We start from the raw sequence: 21,128 nt of genomic DNA on the forward strand, positions 1-21,128 counted from the left end.
GAAATATACATGGAGAACACTCTTCAAAGTGTTACTGCAGCCTAGAGATCAATAATTCTGTGTTTGAGCTTGTCAGGTTATAACAATACACCTCATACACTTAACTTCTCAACATATCTATATACAGGCTAAGACAATGTCAAGAGTTCCCTTTGTTTCATGAAGTATGGTTTTGTAATTTACGCATTTCAGGGGTGAGTTTTAATGCAAACACATTAAATACTAGCAATACCATCTTGAAATACCAAGTGCTGGAATTTATTGTCTTTATTTTAAGATATAAAGCCAGCTCTACATTACAGAATTTAACTTCTGAGACCATATGTACGCCACACAATTGAACAGCTGAGAAACAAAAGCTTCAAGGCTTAGAGATCTATGAGTGCTTGGCAACAGTGACCAAGGTGACACTGGCCTCATATGTACGTAGTCAGCATTGCTTACCTGGTTCTGTTTGTTAACTCCTAAGTGCAGAAGCTTTGGTGAATTCTCTCTTTCCTGGCTGTCATGACACAGATCATGCAGCCATCTCTTATTTGGGATATTTAGTGAGCCATAAACTAATTAAGCACCCTCAGACACACTGCCACGTACGTAGATCCATTATAGTCTTGCCCATGGTAACAGATGGTCTAACCAATCATGAGAACAAGGCAGGAAGGATAAATAAAATATGACAATATATACAAAGGAGGGAAACAAGAATGACTAAAGGACAGAAGGACATGGCTGAAGGTGCCTCATTTGGTTTGAAAGAGGCTGAGGGATGACTGCATTGCTGGCCGCAGCTTCCTCAGAAGGAGCAAAGAGAGACGTGCTGACCTCTTCTGTCTGGTGAGACAGGGAAATGACTTAACGCTCTTAAAGCTTTGAAAGTAAATTTTAAGCCATACAGCTTTTATTTTTCAAATCATTTATTTATAGCTTGCCTGTACCTGACCCCTTGCCTCACTGCTGCGATTACTTTAGGTGATCAAGAAATAGAACAGTACAGTAAAACTACAAGTATGAGGTAGACAAAATTCAGTCTCTGAAAATGTTTTGCTTTGACACTCGTATCCTCATATGATTTGGTAACGTAATAGAAAACAAATCAGCAGATAAAAGATATTTTTTCTAGGTGAGGTCCATTTTGACAAGCAATACACATCTTTTCAGATATTTGTTGCTTGCCTTATTCATTCTTACACAGAGGGCTATAAAAAGGTGCATGTTTTACTGATTACACAAAGATAAACTGTATTTAGGCTGAGTAAGCAGTTAAAACTTTTCCATAATCCAGCATTTATGACCTAAGGTCTGACAAATAAAAACTAGTGAACATATCACCATTTGAGAATAAGCTCAAACATGAAAGATACTTACTTTTAACTAATGAAAGCAATATTAATTGGTATTGCATTCACAGCTGAGGTGTGCTGCTGGAATGCAGACAAGCACAGTTTATTCACAACAGAGGACATGTAGTGATTTTGAAATGTTAATTAGAAACACAACGGATAAGTGAACGAGAAGAGAAATGAATGTGCTGATTGTGAAAAAAAAGAGAAACCTTTTAGAACTAAGCATCCAGAATAACACTTCCAGTAAAACTGAAAACATACCATTGACAGAATAGAGTGAACACGGACAGAGCCTACAGGAAACTTCAATTAAGCAGAGTGCTGACTATTAAGCCACCTTCCCACAGCACAGCACCTACAGATTCACCAGGTTTGCCAACTGCACCTCCCGCAGTTTACCAGTAAGAGTCTTCTTTGGTAGTTGTAGAAAGGGATACCAGATATATTTTTTATCTTCATACAGATAAACTGCGTGGCTATCATTAAACTGGAGAAAATGTAAACATTCATGGCAGTAATAACATAAGAACATTTTGCTACCTGGATTTTTGGGGAAGATTCAAAACAATATTTGAACTTTGAATGTAAAGACTTAGGAGATACCAAGCAACAGCTTTCTTCTACTCTATGCTTCTATTGAATCTGACAGACGTGTGAATTCTGACACAATTTTGCTTTTTCTACTAATATTCTCATTCACCTTCTGTTGTGATTTCTAAAGCTTCACACAAACCATAAAAAACCCCAAAAAAACTTAGAAATCAATAGCAAGTGAACCTGATTCTAATGTAGGTTACTGTGAATTGTAACATCAATTTAATCCCACTGAGATTAATGAAACTCAACAGAAGAAGTGAAAAACATCAGAAACATCTTCATAGATTCTTACACAGACCTCCATGCAAAAGGGAAGGTGATATACTGTGACATAATGTAGACAAGTCTGAAAACAAACAAACAAAAAACAACAACAAAACCAAACACTTTTCTTTTGTAAAGAAACAGCTTCAGCATTGCTGCACTCCCAGAACATGAAACCTAAAGCAGCTAAGCATAGGTGGAAGTTGCTTATTTTCCTACAAACAAGCAGTTTGGAAGTTCATGTATAGAGTGGAAAGGTTGTTAATTTACAATTTTAGATTACTATAGAGAGTGTCAAAATCCAGAATCATCTCATAACCCCACTGCTTATTCAGCTAGTTATTTTTGTTTTACTGATCTCCATGGAACTGGGCCAAGTCAGTCTCCGTTTTTCTCTCCCCATTATGCAAATTTGAGGGTTGAGAAGGGAAGGTTGTACAATATTAAACTGCCTGAACTGTGGGACTGGAGCACATCCACATGTATAGAATGGTTGGCTGAAAGTGATGCCAAAATTAATATGCACCCTTATTTCCTTAACAAAGAGATCTTAGGAATCTGCATTTCCTTTCAGTTTTACTGACAGAAGTAAACTGATCAGCAGACCAACTACAGGGTAAATACGAAAAGACTTCAGCTGTTATAGTAAATTCCCCACAGTTGTACAATGCAGCAGATACTTTCCCTTAAATACTCATTGATTTGTTGTAACACAACACACCAATGTAACATCATACCAACAAAAGGGGTTGTTGTGAAAAAAAAAAAAATAATTAAACACTTTCTGGATCTTATCAATACTGATTTTTTTTTTAAACTATGTAAGAATCAAATTTGTTACATTTTCAAATGAGACAGTTGAAAGCCCAAACTGGAGGATTCCACAGTTATCACAAATAAAATTAATCAGTTTGAATTCAAACTACGATAGACACTATTTGTATCTATTTTCTCCTAATTAATGGGTCATAAAAGAATAGTTACAGAAAACATTAATTACATTTTAATGCAGTCATGAAAATTATACTATCATAGTCCATCAGTTTTGTAAGAGTCCTATAAAGTTTCATTGTTTCAGTACATGCTACTGAAATTACATTATTTCTTTTCTAAGATAATTGTTAACAACTGACCTTCACAAAGAACTTTTTGCTTATGTACATTAAAAACATACGAGTATCATACATAGACATATGTACACACACAAACAGTAGATCATCTATGCATCAGCAAAGTAACAGAAGTTACAAGAAAATACCCACTAAAAGTACCAATTTTGATTGATTTCAAAATAATGTATTCTTCAGAAATCAGTTTTCAAAGGGAATCATACAGTTCAGTCAGAACATTAAGGTTCATGACAAGATAAGGATTTCTTCCTGCAAGTTAAAGCTCTCACATTTGTTGAGCATGTATGACACCAGCAACTTGACAGAAGGTTTTCAAATGTATGTGAGTGCATAATGGAGATGTACTCAGTGAGACTGACCAAAGGACCACAAACTCATACTCACAAGATTTCCACACCAAATTTGCTCTGCATCTGATCAACCTGTGGCAAAACCACAGTGAATCTGTGTATATCTGAGCCTCACTGCACAAGCTCTCCCTGGTGCTCTGCCATAGAACACTTGGAGTACTCGGTGTACCAGTAAGTAAGAGCACAGCCACATACAGTAATAATCAACATAGTTGTGCCCTGCTGCTTTAAAGCTGTTGTCTACATCTATGAATCTCTACATTGCTGTGCTTCTTGTTGATAATGTGCATAATATAGTAATACAAAGCAGGTCTCTGGATAACTCAATGAAGATCATCTTTCTTTCTTAGTCAAGGGCATCTGCTTAGGGTATTGTATGCCAGACTCCATTGAAAGCCAGCAAAATCAATCTCTACTTTTTGAGAAACATGTTTCTGCAAATTCAATTACACCTTTCACCACAAACCCTGAGTCAAGCTCCTCCTCAAAAGAGAAAATAGATGAGTCGTTAACATCAATTTGAATTTCTGAAATGGAGACAGAGGAGTCGTGCCCCTGCAGAAACATTACTACTGATTTAATATGGGAAGACATTCACAAATACCTAGAGAGGGTTACAATAAAACAAATACCACACAGACTAACTTAGGACTAAGTGTTCCAGATTTAAAAGAATAGCAAACATTTGAAATGGCCAAGAATTATTGCTATATCCCCTGCCCTGCTTAGTTCAAATACCAAATGACTAGTCTTATGAATGTCATACACACAGGTGCCCACAAATGGCTTCAGCACCTTAGTGAACCTTAACCTGCCGTAAAACTAAAAACAAGAGCACAATATTATTTGCCTGCTTTTTCAGCTCAGTGGTCATTTTGTGTTTAGTGTGTCGGTCCAACACATAGAGCCAAATTCACATGACCTTTTTTCTGCAGCAGGTAAAAGGAATGGTTTCCATTTACAGCATAAACCAATCTCAGCATCACAGGACACTGAATATGATGTATTGAGGATGTATGTAAGCTAAGCAACTTCAGGGTGTTTTATGATGTTACCTATATTCTAGGTTAATATGAGGTTTTTATATTGGTACATTACTGCATCTGGGGCCACTGGAGCTATGCTACAGCTTCTTTGCCAGATTACAGTATATTTCTTCACAGTTCCTACCTACTTTCAAATTTAAGCAAGCCCAGGGGAATGCAGCCATTCTGTATTTGTGTTGATAGCCTAGCTGCTTTGCTGTCATTTCTCTCAAGAGAACTTGTTAGGTGTAATACCTCTAAGAAAAGGTTTAAGTAACACTTTGTTCCAAGACCTGAGAAAAATAAAAATAATTTTAATTATGTTCTCATTTCAATATCACACCACCTTCTTTACTATGACAACCAACTACATTTTGTACTGCAACAGATTTTGAAAAATAAAAAACTGAAAACATCCCAGCCAGCTCCTTCAGGTAGGAAGGCGGATTTATTTATTCAGCACTCAGTATCTGAAATGGCAGTCATAAAGAAACTATAAAAAATATTTGAACTGTTAGATCTTATTGGAAAAAAAAAAGGATGAGAAAGAAAAATCTGAAGCATAGCTTGAAGACAACTCATAAGAATGTTTTCATTTGTCAAGCTTCACCTGATCCTAAGGTATAGGAAAGACATGAATGAAAAACACTGGGGAAGAAAGGAAGCATGCTTCCTGCAGAACAAATATTGTTGAAAAGCCAAAGAATTCTATTAGTTCTTACTACAAATTATTATAAATATTACAGAACTGTCAACAATTTAAACCTAAAATGTCAATGGCTACATCCCCCATTTTTGCCTGTCTCTACTAAGCTCTTCAGTTCTGCCCACACCCTGTATTTCTACTAGTTGTGTCTCAACACGTAGGTACTAGGCAGATTTTTTGTTATATTTGTATAGAGAAGAAAGGAACTAACAGCTAAATGAAGAACTGGGCACAGAAGCAGAAAAACACAGAAGAAAGTGGATTAAATAAGCCTTAGAAGCCTTGAAAGGAAATGGAAAGTACTTATTACTTACATTGTAAAGGGGAAAGAAAAAAAGAGCATACTTATTTATTTTTGGCACTGCACTTTGTAGGTAGGAGAAACATTCTCTTATGTTTTAAAGGAAAAGTTCTATAGCAGTGCACCAAAAAGATGTCTTTCAGGTGAGGTAAATTGAGCTCATGAAATTATACTTTTGAAATGCCATCTATCATTTTGTGAAAGATTCATCTTATAAGCACTGACTAAAACAGTGATAGTACTGTCTAAGATAAAGGATCCTATTTACCTCAACACTTCATACTTCATAAAAATAACATCCAAGATAAAGCTTGTAATAAATGCTAGTCAGTTGACTCAAAGCAAATCAGTGAGGTCTGTAACAACAAAGTCAGCAACTCTCAGAGCAGAAGGTTTTGACAGAGCAGGCACAGATGATTTTAATGAAAGGCACAGATGGACTCTGAGGAACAGAGGTGAAAACAGTAAAAAATTAACTCCTGAATCTTAAAAAAAAAAAAAAAAAAAAAAAAGACCTGCCTACCCTTAGTCTGATCAACCCTGTCTTTAAACAAGCCATTGGAATGTGAGGCTTTCAAAAATCAATTTTGCAAAGCACTACATATTTAATATCCTCCTTGTAGAAGCTGAAATCGCAATTACCTTCATTATGGCATTATTTATGTATGTCACTCTAAACTAATGCTGCCTATTTGTTTCCATGGAAACTACAACAAATGCAAAAGAGAAGATCCTAAAACCTCACTGGGCAGCCTGTGTCACCACAGCCTCTGTTACAGCATAGAAATCCTTCCCACTGCTTAGAGGGAACCTCTTATGTCCCAGTTTGCGTCCATTGCCTTTCATCATGACACCAGGCAGCACTGATAAGAACCTGTCTTCATCCTTTAAGAACTCTCCCTTCAGATATTTATGGTCATGCAAGAGATTCCCTCCTGAGCTTCCTCCTCTGCAGGCTGAGCAGTCCCAGCTCTCTCAACCTTTCCTAAAAGAAGTGCTCCAATCCCTTCAATATCTTTGATAGCCCTATGGTGGGCCCTATCATTCACTGATTTTCTTACAGAAACACAGGTCTACTTACTAGTTTCAAAGTATACATGGAACCATTTTGTTTTAGCAAATATGAAAAACCCAGTAGCAATTACCATTATTGGTTGCTTAAACAAATACTAAGATTTCATGAGGAAAAAATTAAAATGCATTAGGTCCAGCCAACACTTTTGAGCATTGAAACTATTCCCAAGATGTTCTTGCTAAAATAATGACTTGAGGAAATTAGTCAAAAATACTTCCCCGCGTTCGCAAGTATATTCTGCATAGATGAGCATCCTACAAGCATTTCAAGTCACAGTTTGACTAAAGACTCTTTCAGAACTTAGGTTTGAGTTTTAAAGAATATTCTTAGTTCACAAGCCAAATAAATAAATGTTGTCATCATGAAGAGTCCAGTTATGGGAAAAAACAATCATAAAACTGACATTTTAGTATTTATAACATTTTAATTTACAATGTAAGAACATAACTAATTCAGAAAGAAACAGTCAATTCCCTCTTCCCTTGTTCCTAACTGAAATTAAGATTACTGGAAATTCTAGCAGCACAGCACTCTCTGACATAATAGACAGGAAGGGAGTTAATACTCTATGCCCTTGGCTTTTCCTAGGCTCATTTCATACTTGCAATCTTCTAGTCAACCAAATAAGCAGCAGTAGCGTTAGTGTATTTATTTTTCTTATTTTTCTTATTATTATGTTTGTTATTTGATGTTGATCTTAATCTTCCACTAAACTCAGAATACAACCCATGATAATTTTGCTAATCTGTACCATTTTCATCAGTTGCTTGTAGGGACTACCCAGCAGTTGATAGAAATCTCATGATTCAGACCACTATATGGAAGCATTTCTCATACATGCAATCAGCTGGAGTACAGAAATTTACAGATGCATCAGAATATGCTCATCTTAAAGAAAGAGGCTGGGACAAATCAATGCCAGCATTATTATGAAGCTAAGTATTGTTATTATATGCAGATACTTGCTGGTGGTTAAGTCTGAGATTCTGAAAATCTGCCTAATCATATTTAGCCATACCTTGCTAGATAGAAAATGCTCTAGATTTCTCCTTGCAGTGTTGTTTTATTCACAAATGCACGCCCATCCACATTAGAAATGCTACAGGCTTCTATTTAGATTCACCTAAATACAATTTACTGTATCATTGAAATCAAATATATGGAGGGAAGGAGGCTGGAGAATGTGTACAGTTGGCAAAGCCAAGTTCCATTTCATTTTTCATTTCAAGTTTTCCTTGCCTCTTTGTTTACAGTAACAGTAATAATTAATTACATGAACAACAGTCCTGAACTGTCTGTTTCATTCAGTTAAATTATGTTATCGGTTTTCATAGTGCCAGAACTCATTTTCTATCTCTATACATGATTCAGGTCTCAGACTGTATTGTAATATAAATACGAGAATAAAAAAAAAAAAAAGAGAAGAAGGGTGAGCTGCCCAACTCAGATGACAGATTGAGAGATGGCCTTAGAGAGCCCAATCATCCACATGTTTGTACTACCATGTAAATAAAGGAGAGTCTGCTCAAAGCACAAAGTAAGCGTGTTCTTCAATTAACAAAGTCTGATTTTCAGTTGAACAAGAAAAAACCTGACATTTGTAATCTTCCATCTGAAGATCAAAACTGCCATGTTTAAAATGCACAAGTACCTGACTAATATCTATTTACTAATGCAAAGAAAGGGCTGCTGTGTAGAGCTGATCAGGCTACCTTACAATCAAGCACACAAAAACGACTGCTATGTTACTTTCCTCTGTTCACAGTTTTTAACAAGACTGTGATTAGAAGAAATAGGGATTAACTTCAGTAACTTTTTAAAGTACATTAGAAATAACACATGCCAAAATAGAGACTCGGAGCTGTCTAAAAATTACTTTTAAGAGTAGCACTGTGTTCATCATTAAAAACCTTAAACTCCTCTTTCAAGGATCATGAGCAATTCTATACATGTTAACGAGGTTCTCTTTTACAGCGGTTTCAGTAAAACACTCCATACACTTTTGAATGCTGTTACAAAACTGAAGTTGAAGCAGAAAATTAAAAACTCTCCAAAACTGAGAGTAGATTAGATATTTCCCAGCATTAAAATTATCTCAAGTATTTCTTATAATGAAATTCTAACCAATATCCATTCTTATGCTAATGCTTGCACTTAGAGCGTTCATTGATAATACTCATTAGATTAATTTACTCAGCCAGCACCTACACAAAAGCAGTTTACTTTCAATATGCTTAAAGGCAGCAATATGTACTCTAATAGCTATATAACATACACTAAAAAGAAATGGAAAACTATAAATAAAAATTGAGAGAAAGAATACCATCTACTTGGAATTATATATTCTTTAGAAACAACAGAAAAACAGCTATACATATATTATATACATATAGTACAGCTGCATGCAACATTTCCAAGTAATTACCATAAATCACAAATACGCCCATGTTAAAGAAACTATGAAGCAGAACCATTATGTTAGTGGAATTCTCCAGGGTGGTTCATGATATGCAACTTTGATATATCCTTGCCAGGTAAGCAGTAAGCATTTCTAACATTTCATCCTTTCTAGGCACTGAAAAGGTAATGTTATTTAACTGGTACACAGGTGTTAACACAAGGTCATAAAATCCAAGGAGCTTACCCTGGGTCACCAGAAAGAAGCCCAGATCCAAAAGTTATTTCCAATGTCCAGACAAGAAATCTGAAAAAGAGAATAACAAAGGGTTTGTGACAAACCTGACACAGAGTACTCTCTAAGAAGTATAATCAATTGTGACATTTTTCATTTATTTGTAAATGCCTCTTCGGCAGCATGCTCACTCAAAACGACAGCTGACTCTTATAGAATAGGGGAGGTGATGGTAAAATAGAGAAATCCTGACAGTTCCTTTAATGAGATTCTGCATTAGGACCACTCTAACACTTTCCTTCGACAAGGAATATGCCCTTCACTTTCAATCTGCTACTCCCCAATTTGGAGAGCATTAGCACCATGAAAAACCCTACTCAGCCTCCTCTAATCAGTATCACAGCTCTTATTCCCACCTTATTCACTGTCTTACTAAAAAGTTATCTAGGGAGCCCTGTCACAATTTTAACAACAAATAAGTAGCATAGAGCAAAATTAAACTTCATTTTGCATGGTACTGAACACTCTTGAAACTGACCTTATTCAACAAAAAAAAAAGAAACTGATGTTAAGAAATAGCAAGCTCACAAAGCATTCCTACCCACTCTAGGAACCCCGTGTTCACATTTTCCATATTGCAAAAATAGGATTATTTTTAATAGGACATAAAACTTGCCCAGCAAATACTGCGAGAACAATCAGAAGAGGGAGGATTTTAATAATTGTAACCATACACAACTGCATACTGTTTAAGGTAGAGGCCATACACCAGAGGACCTAGTGCACTTCTTCTGGAATACCTCCAGTTTGAACCATTACATTCCCAAGCTTTCTACCAACAACACTTCCAAGCAGATGAAATGTGCTGATGGTACTACAGCACACATTATCTTCCAATGGGAGTGGTACCTCCTATGACAGCCACAGGTAGAACTAGTACTTCATCCTCTGTTAACATAGGCAGAACACTTTTGAAAAACAAAAAAAACTCCACACCTCTATTCCTAACTCTTTTGAATGAGATTCAAGTATTCCGGCAGGAAAAAATAATAAGAGAGTTGGGTCATCTTCACGAATTCCAAAGCAGTAGCAAGCATTTTGCTTGACAATCTCAAAAGAAGTGGTGCAGTAATCCATAATCAGGAAACACTTCCATCTGACAATTCAGCTGCTTCTAAAAAGAGTCCAGAGCTTTTTAGGGTATGGCCAAGATTTCCCAGGAAATCATTTTTGACACCACCAGCTGGAGGGTGCAGACAAATTGTGTTCTGCACAATCCGCATTGTCTGTGGGGTCTTAAAAAAAGAAAACAGGTTCCATCGCTAAAATCAAGGAGAGATTCATTTTCAGTATTAGCTCATGTTTTCTCTTACTGAAGACTCACCCTTCACAGAAACATTTTGAAATCAGCATAACAAAGCCTAGCACAACACTAAGTCACCTACTGAGCAAATCAATCCAAGTTAACAAAAATACAGTACTTCAAAACAAGTTCTCTGGCAGTTTGTGATTAATATCAGTTCTCATCAGCTAAAAGACCATTCATATTTCATTCTTAGACGCATACTGTTACTCCGAGCAACCTTTCACATTTTGGATGGAAAGCAGGAAAGGCCAGATTCTGACCTCTGCTCCAGTACAGGAGAACCAATGAAATCTAATGAAGTCAACAGGCATTTACTCCAGAAAGGAAATATATATATATATATATTACTATTTAGCTCTGAGAAAGGCTGCTTTATAATTCAGACAGGTGATCTGGAGGCACAGCAGAGCAATAATGACTAACATCACATACTAGAGGGAGTATAAATTTTAATGATACCACTCATAAAACCCACATTTTAAAGGTTACAAAACAGAAACAAGCTTACAAAGAAAACATATAAATCATTCAAGGTGTTGGGTTCTTGCTCCCTAGCTATTTTTAAGAATTAACAGCCTGTCCATCACTAAATAAACTAGAATACATCGGACCTACTTACACAGGGCTGAAAAGGAGCTTACACTGGAGTTCAGCGAGCACACTGCTCTATAACCTCCACTTTTAGCAATGCAAGAGTCATGACCATTTGTACTTTCATCATTTCAGTCAGAAGTCAATGAGACTAAACAAAATCACTCATCTAAATATAAGGGAATTCAGACAAGATCACAATGCATAATTACTATAAATAGGCCAGCTAAGTTACATCAGTATTTCATATCTAAACATATCCATGCCCTCTACCATTTGCTCATACACATTCCTTTGTGTACCCTTAAATGTCTTTAATGGGATGTTCACAACACCAGACTGGATGCAGGTGTTTGGAGACAATAAATGTCAAGGGGACACACACAAGAGCAACGAAGTCCATTAAAACATAGGAGCATTCACTGTGTTCCATTCTTGATTAGCCCAACCTTAACTTGTAACATTTATTCCCCTGCATATAAAATTGAAGTCCACGCAAAAATCTGCTGTGTCATTTATCAAGGAACTGAGGTGGGTTTCTGAGCAAGTCACAATGCACAAGTATTGTACTTCCAATTATGTGCAGCATAAATTGACCTAATTTATTAGCATGTGCTAGTAGAATTAACTATAATTTATATACATCTGTTATTAAAATCTCCTAAATCAAACATTAACTGTAGGTCCAGTAAGCAAATAGAAACAAATAACAGCATTCCAAATAAAAAAAAAAACTAATTAACCATCCTAATCCTCCCACCAAAAGCCAACACAACATTAATCCTATCTACTCTTCATTACCCAACACATTCCTTTTTCGTTATTCACGACACTAGCATCCTCCTTGCAGCGTTAAATGCAGAACTCTACCTGCACAAAGATTCCATCAAATTTCACTTTACTATGCCCTATTCAGCTTCTAAAAGAGCAGGGTTGCTTCAGGGGCAAATCAGGAGATAACCAAGCCTCTCTGGGTGCTTGACATGCTTAAATATATCCCAGACATTTCAAGAGCAGTGAACAGCCTCTACATTCTCATCCGGCCCACAATAAGGTTCAAGTAATTTGAATTCCAGGGCACTTGTAGGAGAAACAGGACACAGCCTTCACACAGCATACCAGTTACACCAGCCAAATGGTCTGAAGCATACATTTATTGAGCTTGTAGTCAAAAAGAAGAATGGCAGTTTGAAACTCCAAGCCTTTCATTCATCTTTTCCTCCACTCTGATGCACAGGAAGGCTGCAACACAACTTCTCTGTCCTGCTCTCCATTCATACCAGAAGGATGAGTCAGAAAGTGAACTTATGTGAAATTATGCCTTATTACTTCAATTGCTCTGCAATTACAATTCTACTTATTGTTGTACCTATACATAAAGCCTTTACTACAGGACATTTTGAGCAGTTGGTTGTTAACAAGGTTATTTTGAGCTAATAAGTCAATATTAATTGTGAACTTTGCTGCATTTGTTATTAAAATCCACAATTCCCTGTAACAGAACAAGGATCACACAGAAATAATGCTTGGTTTTGCAAAGCAGATGTTTCTTACCCAGAGACATCAGCCTCCCTATTTCATTGCCCATCATAGGACCCATGTATCTCACCAGTAAATGTGTCAGCTACAGACTCATTGGAGGGTGCTGCATTAGGGCTCTTCTTCAACGGAGCTGCAAGTAGCATTACTCCACAACACAGTTTACCCTGGGCTACCTTCTCCTGGAAGCAGGGTGCTGGCAGCCTGGTTCACCGATCAAATGCTCTCTCTGCAGGCTTTCAGCATGCTGCTTCAGATCAGGCTCACAGTTTTTAAGAGCTTTAACAGTAAACTCCTGAATATCCTTCCTGAATGAGCTGTTTAATGGATAACTTGAAGTCAATTTATTTTTTTCATAAGTAGACAAACAGTAAAAGGCACTTGCACAAGGTCATCTTGTCTTGCTGCAATGCCTAACAAGGGTATCAGATAAGGCCTCACCCCAAGCCTTGTAATGTCAGCGTGAGTATTTCCACTGGTTGAACTTTAATACTAAATGGAGATTTGGGATCAAGCACACAGTTACGAAGCTCTAACTGACAATGCTCACTGGACCTAAAACTGCAACTTTGCATTTGAAATTCCTGCATCCACACACCAGCTATCAGAATCACTCAACCTCTTTGGAAGCTTATGGTTAAAGAAAACTTAGTTTGCCATAAGCTGTTCTCCTAATTCCAGAATCTTTGTCTTTAACTCTGGAGCAATGGTATCTAAGTTCACTGCTAATGTAAGGCAGTGTTGTTTTACCAGTCTTCTTCTACATCTTAAAGAACTTCCTAAAGAAAACAAACTTGAACAATGATCTCAGCATTTATGTAGTACTGAACTTCAACTGCAGTAATTGTGTTGCTGTGAGCTATGACAACTTTCCCATGAGGGAGAAATGACCTGGTAATACAAGAATAGCAAAGTCAAAAGTAAGGTAAGCTGGGGGAGGGAAAGGATTTCCCCTTAGGATGAGATAAATATAATTTCACACGGCAGTGTATATCTCTCTTAAGCCTCAGGTGGTTTTAAGTTAATGAGATTAGTTCCAGCAGGCAGTGAAATCCCAGGATATAGGATTTAATATTTTAGCAGTTTTCACTTCATCCAGCAAGTACAGTGTAGTCAATCTTTGTGTCATTTTGTTATTGTCCTGGTTTGGGTCTCATTTTCAGATTCAAGCCTGGCTAAGGCAACCTGTAACTTTGGCTTGAAAGCTTAAGCATTATGTAAAGAATGTGCTTAAATATTTAAAAAGGCAGAGAAAGAAAGCAGACATCATCTGGAGGAAAGGATTTTTTCATTCTTAAACTTTTCAGGAGTACTTTTATACAATGTAATTTGATTCTTTACTGACTTCTGATTTTTCTTTAATAATTCATTTAACCCTTAACACAAAAAAAAAATACAGTAACTAACACTGAGTTGTTAAAATTTAGTCCCTTAAGAGAGGGCCATTAGCAGATTAGGACAAATAAGTAGTTCAGTATGAATTAAATGCTTAATGACACAGTACATGGGCACATTGCCTCGGATGGAGACTTGTTTGGGAGGGAACTGTTGTGAATAGTAAGGCTGATGCATAGTAACAAAGACAGGCTACAAAGTTTAAGGAAGTGTGGAAACTAAGATAAAGTTTCGTGATGAAAATTAGATAATGAAATGGACAGTGGTTGTCAAGAGAATTTTCACTTTACATTTACTAAAATAAGTATTGACTGATATATTCACAGTTTCATCACTGTGAGCGTTAGATTAGGGTTCTTGGACTAACTCAATATGATGCTTCACATGACAGTTAAAAAACTAAGCAGCCCAAGCTGTAATCTTGTCAGATCTCAGAAGCCAGAGAGGACAAGACTGATCTGACAGGAAGCTTCTAGAGAAAGTGAGGAAACACAGCTCGGAATTCAAATTTCTACTGAGTTAATGCCCAGTACAGTTGGTTTAAGAGGCTGAGACTTTAACCCAGACTTCTGACCACTGTGACCATTACAGGTTGCCATTGAAAGCATTTGCAAGCTATGCCACTTGTTCTTGAAATGCATTCTTGCATCTCAACACAGAATCACACTAGTCTACAAAGCTCACTTGAGTAAGAGTGAATGCTTATTATTTTACAGACAGATAAGACCTCTACAGTAAGAAAACATGGCAAATACAAATAGGGTGCTCTGGCAGCCTTCAAGCAAGAAATGCCTTTCACTTTCATAACAAACAGTCTCTGCACTCTTGTTGGTACAACATCTTTTCAGCAGCAAATAGGATTTCTGAACCACCAAATCAAAGTCCACTTAGAACCACAGAATCATAAAATGGCTTGGGTTGGAAGCAACCTCAATGATAACCAGGCTCCAAACCCCACTATCACAGGAAAGGCCACCAACCTCCACATTTAATACTAGACCAGGCTGCCCAGGGCCCCATCCAACCTGGCCTTCAACACCTCCAGGGATGGGGAATCCACAACCTCTCTGGGCAACCTGTTCCAGCACCTCACCACTCTCTCAGTGAAAAATTTCCTCTGACATCTAATCTAAATCTCTCCTGCTGTTTCACCAGTTCCTGTTCAAGCCCACTTGCCCTGTAAAGAACTCCCTACTGTGTCCATTCAGCATACGCGTTCCACTGTGTACATTCAATAAACCAGGTTATTTCATATCTTTCACAAAAAGGCCACAGAACCACATAAAACACAAGCACAGATATCATCCATTTGCACAACCCTTCAGACCACCTGCCTAGAGAAGAAGTTTTTGTGAATTAATGATATATTCTATTTGATGAAGAATGGACTACTTTTAAATGATTTTTACACTTTGGATTCCAGTAAAGTGCTTGGGGTATTTCACATGACTATGGTTAGAGAACGCCTTGTACATTTGTTTGCAATAGACTCACATTCTTTACGAAATGTAGAAAACATACAACATAATCTCTTTAAGACTACTAAAATCATCACAGGCACATTGGCAGGAACCTACTCTAGAGGTACTCTACTGCCAAGCTTTTTTTCATTATTTCTCTTACTTTCAATCCCCTAGTCAACCTCACTTCACTCTGAGTTTTCATGTTACATTGACTTTATCACTGCCTTAAAGGATAGCACAGACTTTCCACTTCACTACAATGGAAATTATTTCCATGCCTAGTCTTAAGCAAATAAGCAGAGAATATGATTTACTTTTGATTTGAAAAGATTGATAACCTTGAGTTTTAAACTATACCTGACATTTCCCTGATCTTGACTTGCCACGAGAAATGTAGAAAGTCCTCATCTGCAAATTACTAAAAATAATCAGCTGTAAGATGTGACCTTGGATAAAGCAGTGTTAAATTGGCCAGCAAATTTTTCTGAGGTATCACTGTTATTAACTTGCAATTTTTCCATTTCAGTCTGCCACTGGTGCTTGGCAGGTTATAATTTTTCATTTTCTCACTTGGCTGATGCTCACTCAAGTAGAGATTATGGAGATAGTGGCGAAGAATTTTTACAAAGAGATTTCTCCTCTTTCACTCCATTGTATCAGGATAAAAATACAAGTAGTCGTTACGAGCTGGGTTACCTTCTAAGCATAAAAGCATTACTTTTAAGAAAAGATCCCTTTAGTGCTCCAAGAACAGTTCTTGTCTTACAACTTACGAGATCTCCAACACGCTAACAGACAGTTGTACAACGTGTACATCATTATGTCAACTGGGAATGAGCAAAAGTGGTCTCATGAGACTCTATTTTACAATTATTTACAATCAAAATCACAGCTGCAGTAAATTAGTAATTTCTCTTAAACTAGGACTTTTGTTGTTTGCTTTTTTGTTGTTATTTTTCCTTTTCTGCTATTTCTGCTATTGATCACTACCTATACTTCCCTCTAAAAGCTATAAGGCCCAATGATATCTCCCCTCAGCCTTCTCTTCTCTGAACTAAACGAGCTCAGTTCCTTCAGCCTGTCCTCACTGGAGACATGCTCCCACCCTCTGATCATCTCTGCGACCCTTCTCCAGACCCTTTCCAGAAGCTTAACATCTTTCCTGTGCTGAGGACCCCAGATCTGGACACAGTGCACCAGATAGAGCCTCATGAGGGCAGAGTAAAGAGGGACAATCATAGCCCTCATCCTGCTGGCCAACTCTCTTCTGAAGCAGCTCAGGATACTGTTTGCCTCCTGGGCTGCAAACACACTGCTGGCTTATGTTAAGTTTATAATCTACCAGGACCCAGAAACACAAGTCACAGTGAAAGGTATCATCATCAACAAGCCATAGTTCATGTGAAGCTGAAGACACTCTGATAGTGCTACCACCAGTTACAGACCAGAGGTTATTAACACAGTCTGACAAAAGATATCATTGCCTCCATAATTATCCACTTTCAGCCTTCATATTCAAACTATGACATTCAGAACAAACAAGCATAAGCTCTTGCTATAGCTGACGTGACAAGACAAAGTAGTAAGGTCACATTTATTTAAACTATATATAATTCATAAAATAAATATTAATAAATAGAAAGCAACTAACCTGTATTAGTCAAGACTGCTTTAGTTGAACAACAGTACAAAGCAGTTTTTGCAGGCATTTCTTTCTATCAAATTAATTCTCTTCAAGTCATCATATATGCAGCAGGCCTGACCTCAAGTCCAATGAAGTCTCAAAACAGACATCTTGGATGAGAATAGGCATAAATTACAGATTAGTGGAGCTGCAGCTATTTGGCAATCCCTGTTACGCAAGGTCTCCACTTGGTTAAAAGAAAAAAAAAAAAAGTGAAACTTGATAGTGCATGCGGAGTTTTAGGGGAAAAAAAGTTTGGAATCTTAACAGCCCTTTCTAAAGCTCAAATTCTCATGTACAAATCACACACACACAAAAAAAAAAATCAAATCAAAATGAACTATTCATGACTCTTTGTTATTTCTGCATAAAATCTACACCAATTCTCACTAGGAATCCAAATCAGAAAGCTACTTCTGAAGGAAAGAATGTTATAAAAATGCATTCCAACTTCCTGTGCTGGAATTTTTTGCTTTTATCCTGAACCTGACCTTTGGTTTCTACTATGCATTCAACAACTTACACTTTAAGTACTCAATATCCCAGCCCAACCTTGAGAATTCTCAAGTTTAACAAGAAAAAAACTTCCCACTCTCTCAAATGATATTTAATCATTAACAAAATCTTGTCTAGATTTTCACACCTAAATAACAGAAAGGAACCAGGTTGATAATGAAAATACTTTGAGAAGTTGCCAGTTTCAGGTAGATCTCAATTAATAGCAGGCTATTAAGATTTTTTCAGCAGTATTAACCTATAAACCACTGAAAGAATACAAAAGAGAAACTTTCAAACTGTTTATCACATCTGAGAACATAATCCTGCAAGCTCTGTACCCCCATCAATCTAGTTTTCCACTGACACTCTAACACACTGCAGTAACTAACAAAATAGAGCTGAGACCTCTGAAGACCCTCATTGCTATACCACAATAGCAAGGATACAAAAAGTTCTGAAGCCAATCACACACATATACTACTGCAGTCCTGCAGTCAGTGCCTATACAGCTACCAGAAATTAAGGCTTCAAAAAAGATCTGATTTCAATCAGATTGCCAGAAAAGACAGGGACAATATTTACATTTGCTCCTGCAAATTAAGGAATTTCTTAGTGCATACAGAACATGCCTAGGTAGAGCTAATTTAGCTAATAAAGCAGATTCCTACATCTAGATTTCAATCAGTGAATTAACTATTTTTTTTTCCTCCCAGACCACTGATTTTATTTCGTTTGTAAAAGCACCTACCAGGTTTACGCCGAGCAAATCAGGTTAAGGGTCAGCCTGCACTTCAAGCCAACCCTTGAGATGCAGCTGACGGCACGCTAAGCCAATTTCCTCCAAATAGTTTAAAGGAACACAAATATATGTATATATATTTAAACTCCACACTGTTCTCTATAAAATAGTGTAACTTGACGGGAATCCACTGTTTAAATAGGGATAGTTCAAAAAGCAGGTTGGCGTACTTTGCACTGCACGAGGTAACCAAAGAGAAGTTTTTAAGTGGAATTTCCCCAAAGCAAAGGATATACAATAAGATAGTTAATATTCCATGCAGAGCACTATAATAATAACCTCCAAAGTTTTTCTATAACTTTAATTTATTCTAGCACCAATTGTGTAAGTGCAAGTATTCTAGCAGAATAAAAAAAAGCACATTTCCACTAATATGGCTTTAAGATCTGAGTATCTCGACTGTTTCCCTTTAAATCACAATTATTTCAATTCTGAAAAAACTGCATTACTTTGATATATCTTCTACAATGGCACTTTTATGCCTTCTCAGGACATCGGTGATTTTCAGACTTTCGAATTGCTACTAAAAATAATTAAGCACTTAAGGTCAAGAAAATTTTTCCCCTCTTTTTTTTGGTAGCACTTCTATCTCATCTTTCCAGAAGTGTCATTAATTAGCTCCTTTCAACCAAAAAAAAGAACAAGAAGTGTCTCTGTTGAACATAGACAAAATTAGACTTCAAACCTCAATCACACCAAGCATCCAGAAGGAAAAAAAGGCTTGGCTTCTCAGTACATATACAACTGGAAATGCTATCTACAATTAGAAACAAGTGAGACTAAACACAAAAGTACAGAACTTAGTCTTAGGCATAGATACTGTCTTTGAAAAATATGCTTAGTCTCAAAAAGATGGAACAGGAATACAAGCTTTTCAGATTGCCCCACTTACACCTGAATGACTCACTACTTAAATCACTAAAAGTTCAGAGGTGCCTTTCTGACACTGCCTAAGTATCTTCCCCTTTAATCAGCCCCTTCTAATTTCAGCTGATTCACTGTACCACTCACAGAATGCTGAAGGCAGCTCTCAGCATCATAGCTCTCTCCTTTAAAAGATCAAGCTGTTGCATCTCTTTTCTATGTCAATCATTCTCTAGCTCTGGTATTCCCAGACACCTCTGAACATGAGAACCCACCAATATTTTAATGGGATTCAGCCCACTATCCTAGCCAGAGGCACAGTACATTTTACTTTTATAAATGATCCCAGAGGTTCCCATTTCCTGCTTATAGGTAGTTCCTTCATACTGTAGATGCTCTGCAATGGTTCCCACAGCAATAGTCAGTAGCAACAGGATGATTACAATATTCTCTGAGTCCCGGTTGTAATCCTTTACTTGTTATAGTCATGAAGTGTGTATCTACAACAGTTTTTTACTCCCCTTTAGTTGCTCTTGCAAGTATTAATGCAAAAAAAGTCTCCATGGAAGAGTTCACATGGATTTGTTCCTGCTTAAACAGCTCTAAAAGCAAGCTACTTAAAGCAATCCACTAAAAAGAAAATGTGTTTTTAAATGTGCCCAAGTACAGTTGATCAAAGAAAAAAACCCAATAACAAAGCGACATACGCACCACATCAACCAAACTGAACAAAGGAACACTGAAACTAGTTTAGATAGCAACACCACGTAAATCCCTGTCCTTACTTTCACCCACCATGATGTTTGTGATTCAGAAATGTAAATCTGCTAGCAGACACTTAAAAAAAAAAAAAGCATGTTTACTAATGTGATGTTTTGATGCAGCCCACACTTCCCATCTATGAATTCCTCCGAGACTTCACAGCCAGATTGTCTCTTTCCTAACAATTAGCATGACCAGTGGCTTTCAAATTTCACATTAAGAGACATATAGGAAAATTAATGACTTTAAAAAGAAGGAAAAAAAATCATTGGTAAATGTCAGATTTACTCCTCACAAAGGCTGTCAAATAGATAGTAGAGAACTAATTATGACAGTAGTGGGGATGTATCCAAAGGTGTTGAAGGAGATGACTGCTGTCATCAAGAGACTGCCCTGCCTTTATCAGCTTTGCAAAGTTGTGGAAGCTGAAGGTCTCAAAGACTCGCAGAAGCATTATATCCATCTTCCAAAGGGGCAATAATGGAAATCCAGTAAACATCAGATCAATCAGCCATACCTCAGTCCCATTTTGCAAGAGTACAACATGCTTCAAGCAAGCAAGCCTTGTCTGCACTTAGATACAAATCCGTGTCACACAAATGCACAGAAATAAAGCTCCCAAGGACATAATTCCACACCTTCACTGGTGTTAAAAACACACTTGACATCAGGTGTAATATAACCTGGTATACTCCAGAAGAGCTAGAAACACTAATTTCCCTTAAACAATCTGGAAGAAAATAG

The 21,128-nt window shown here is 37.0% G+C and overlaps 1 protein-coding gene across 5 annotated transcripts in view; it reads right to left on the bottom strand.

The window, feature by feature from the left end:
* The window catches only part of NAALADL2 (N-acetylated alpha-linked acidic dipeptidase like 2), a 352,306-nt gene that overhangs the window by 311,650 nt on the left and 19,528 nt on the right, over positions 1-21,128 (bottom strand). For 2 of the 5 annotated variants that reach the window (XM_015871850.2, XM_015871851.2), the window contains exon 2: positions 9,436-9,495. The gene's annotated coding sequence lies outside the window, so the exon portion shown is untranslated. Of the gene's footprint in view, positions 1-9,435; positions 9,496-12,989; positions 13,175-17,428; positions 17,549-18,707; positions 18,845-21,128 lie in introns of those variants that run through there. The other 3 variants (XM_032446504.1, XM_032446505.1, XM_032446503.1) reach the window with 3 other exon arrangements.

The sequence above is a fragment of the Coturnix japonica genome, chromosome 9, assembly GCF_001577835.2.
Source record: "Coturnix japonica isolate 7356 chromosome 9, Coturnix japonica 2.1, whole genome shotgun sequence".
In the NCBI taxonomy this organism is placed as follows: domain Eukaryota; kingdom Metazoa; phylum Chordata; class Aves; order Galliformes; family Phasianidae; genus Coturnix; species Coturnix japonica.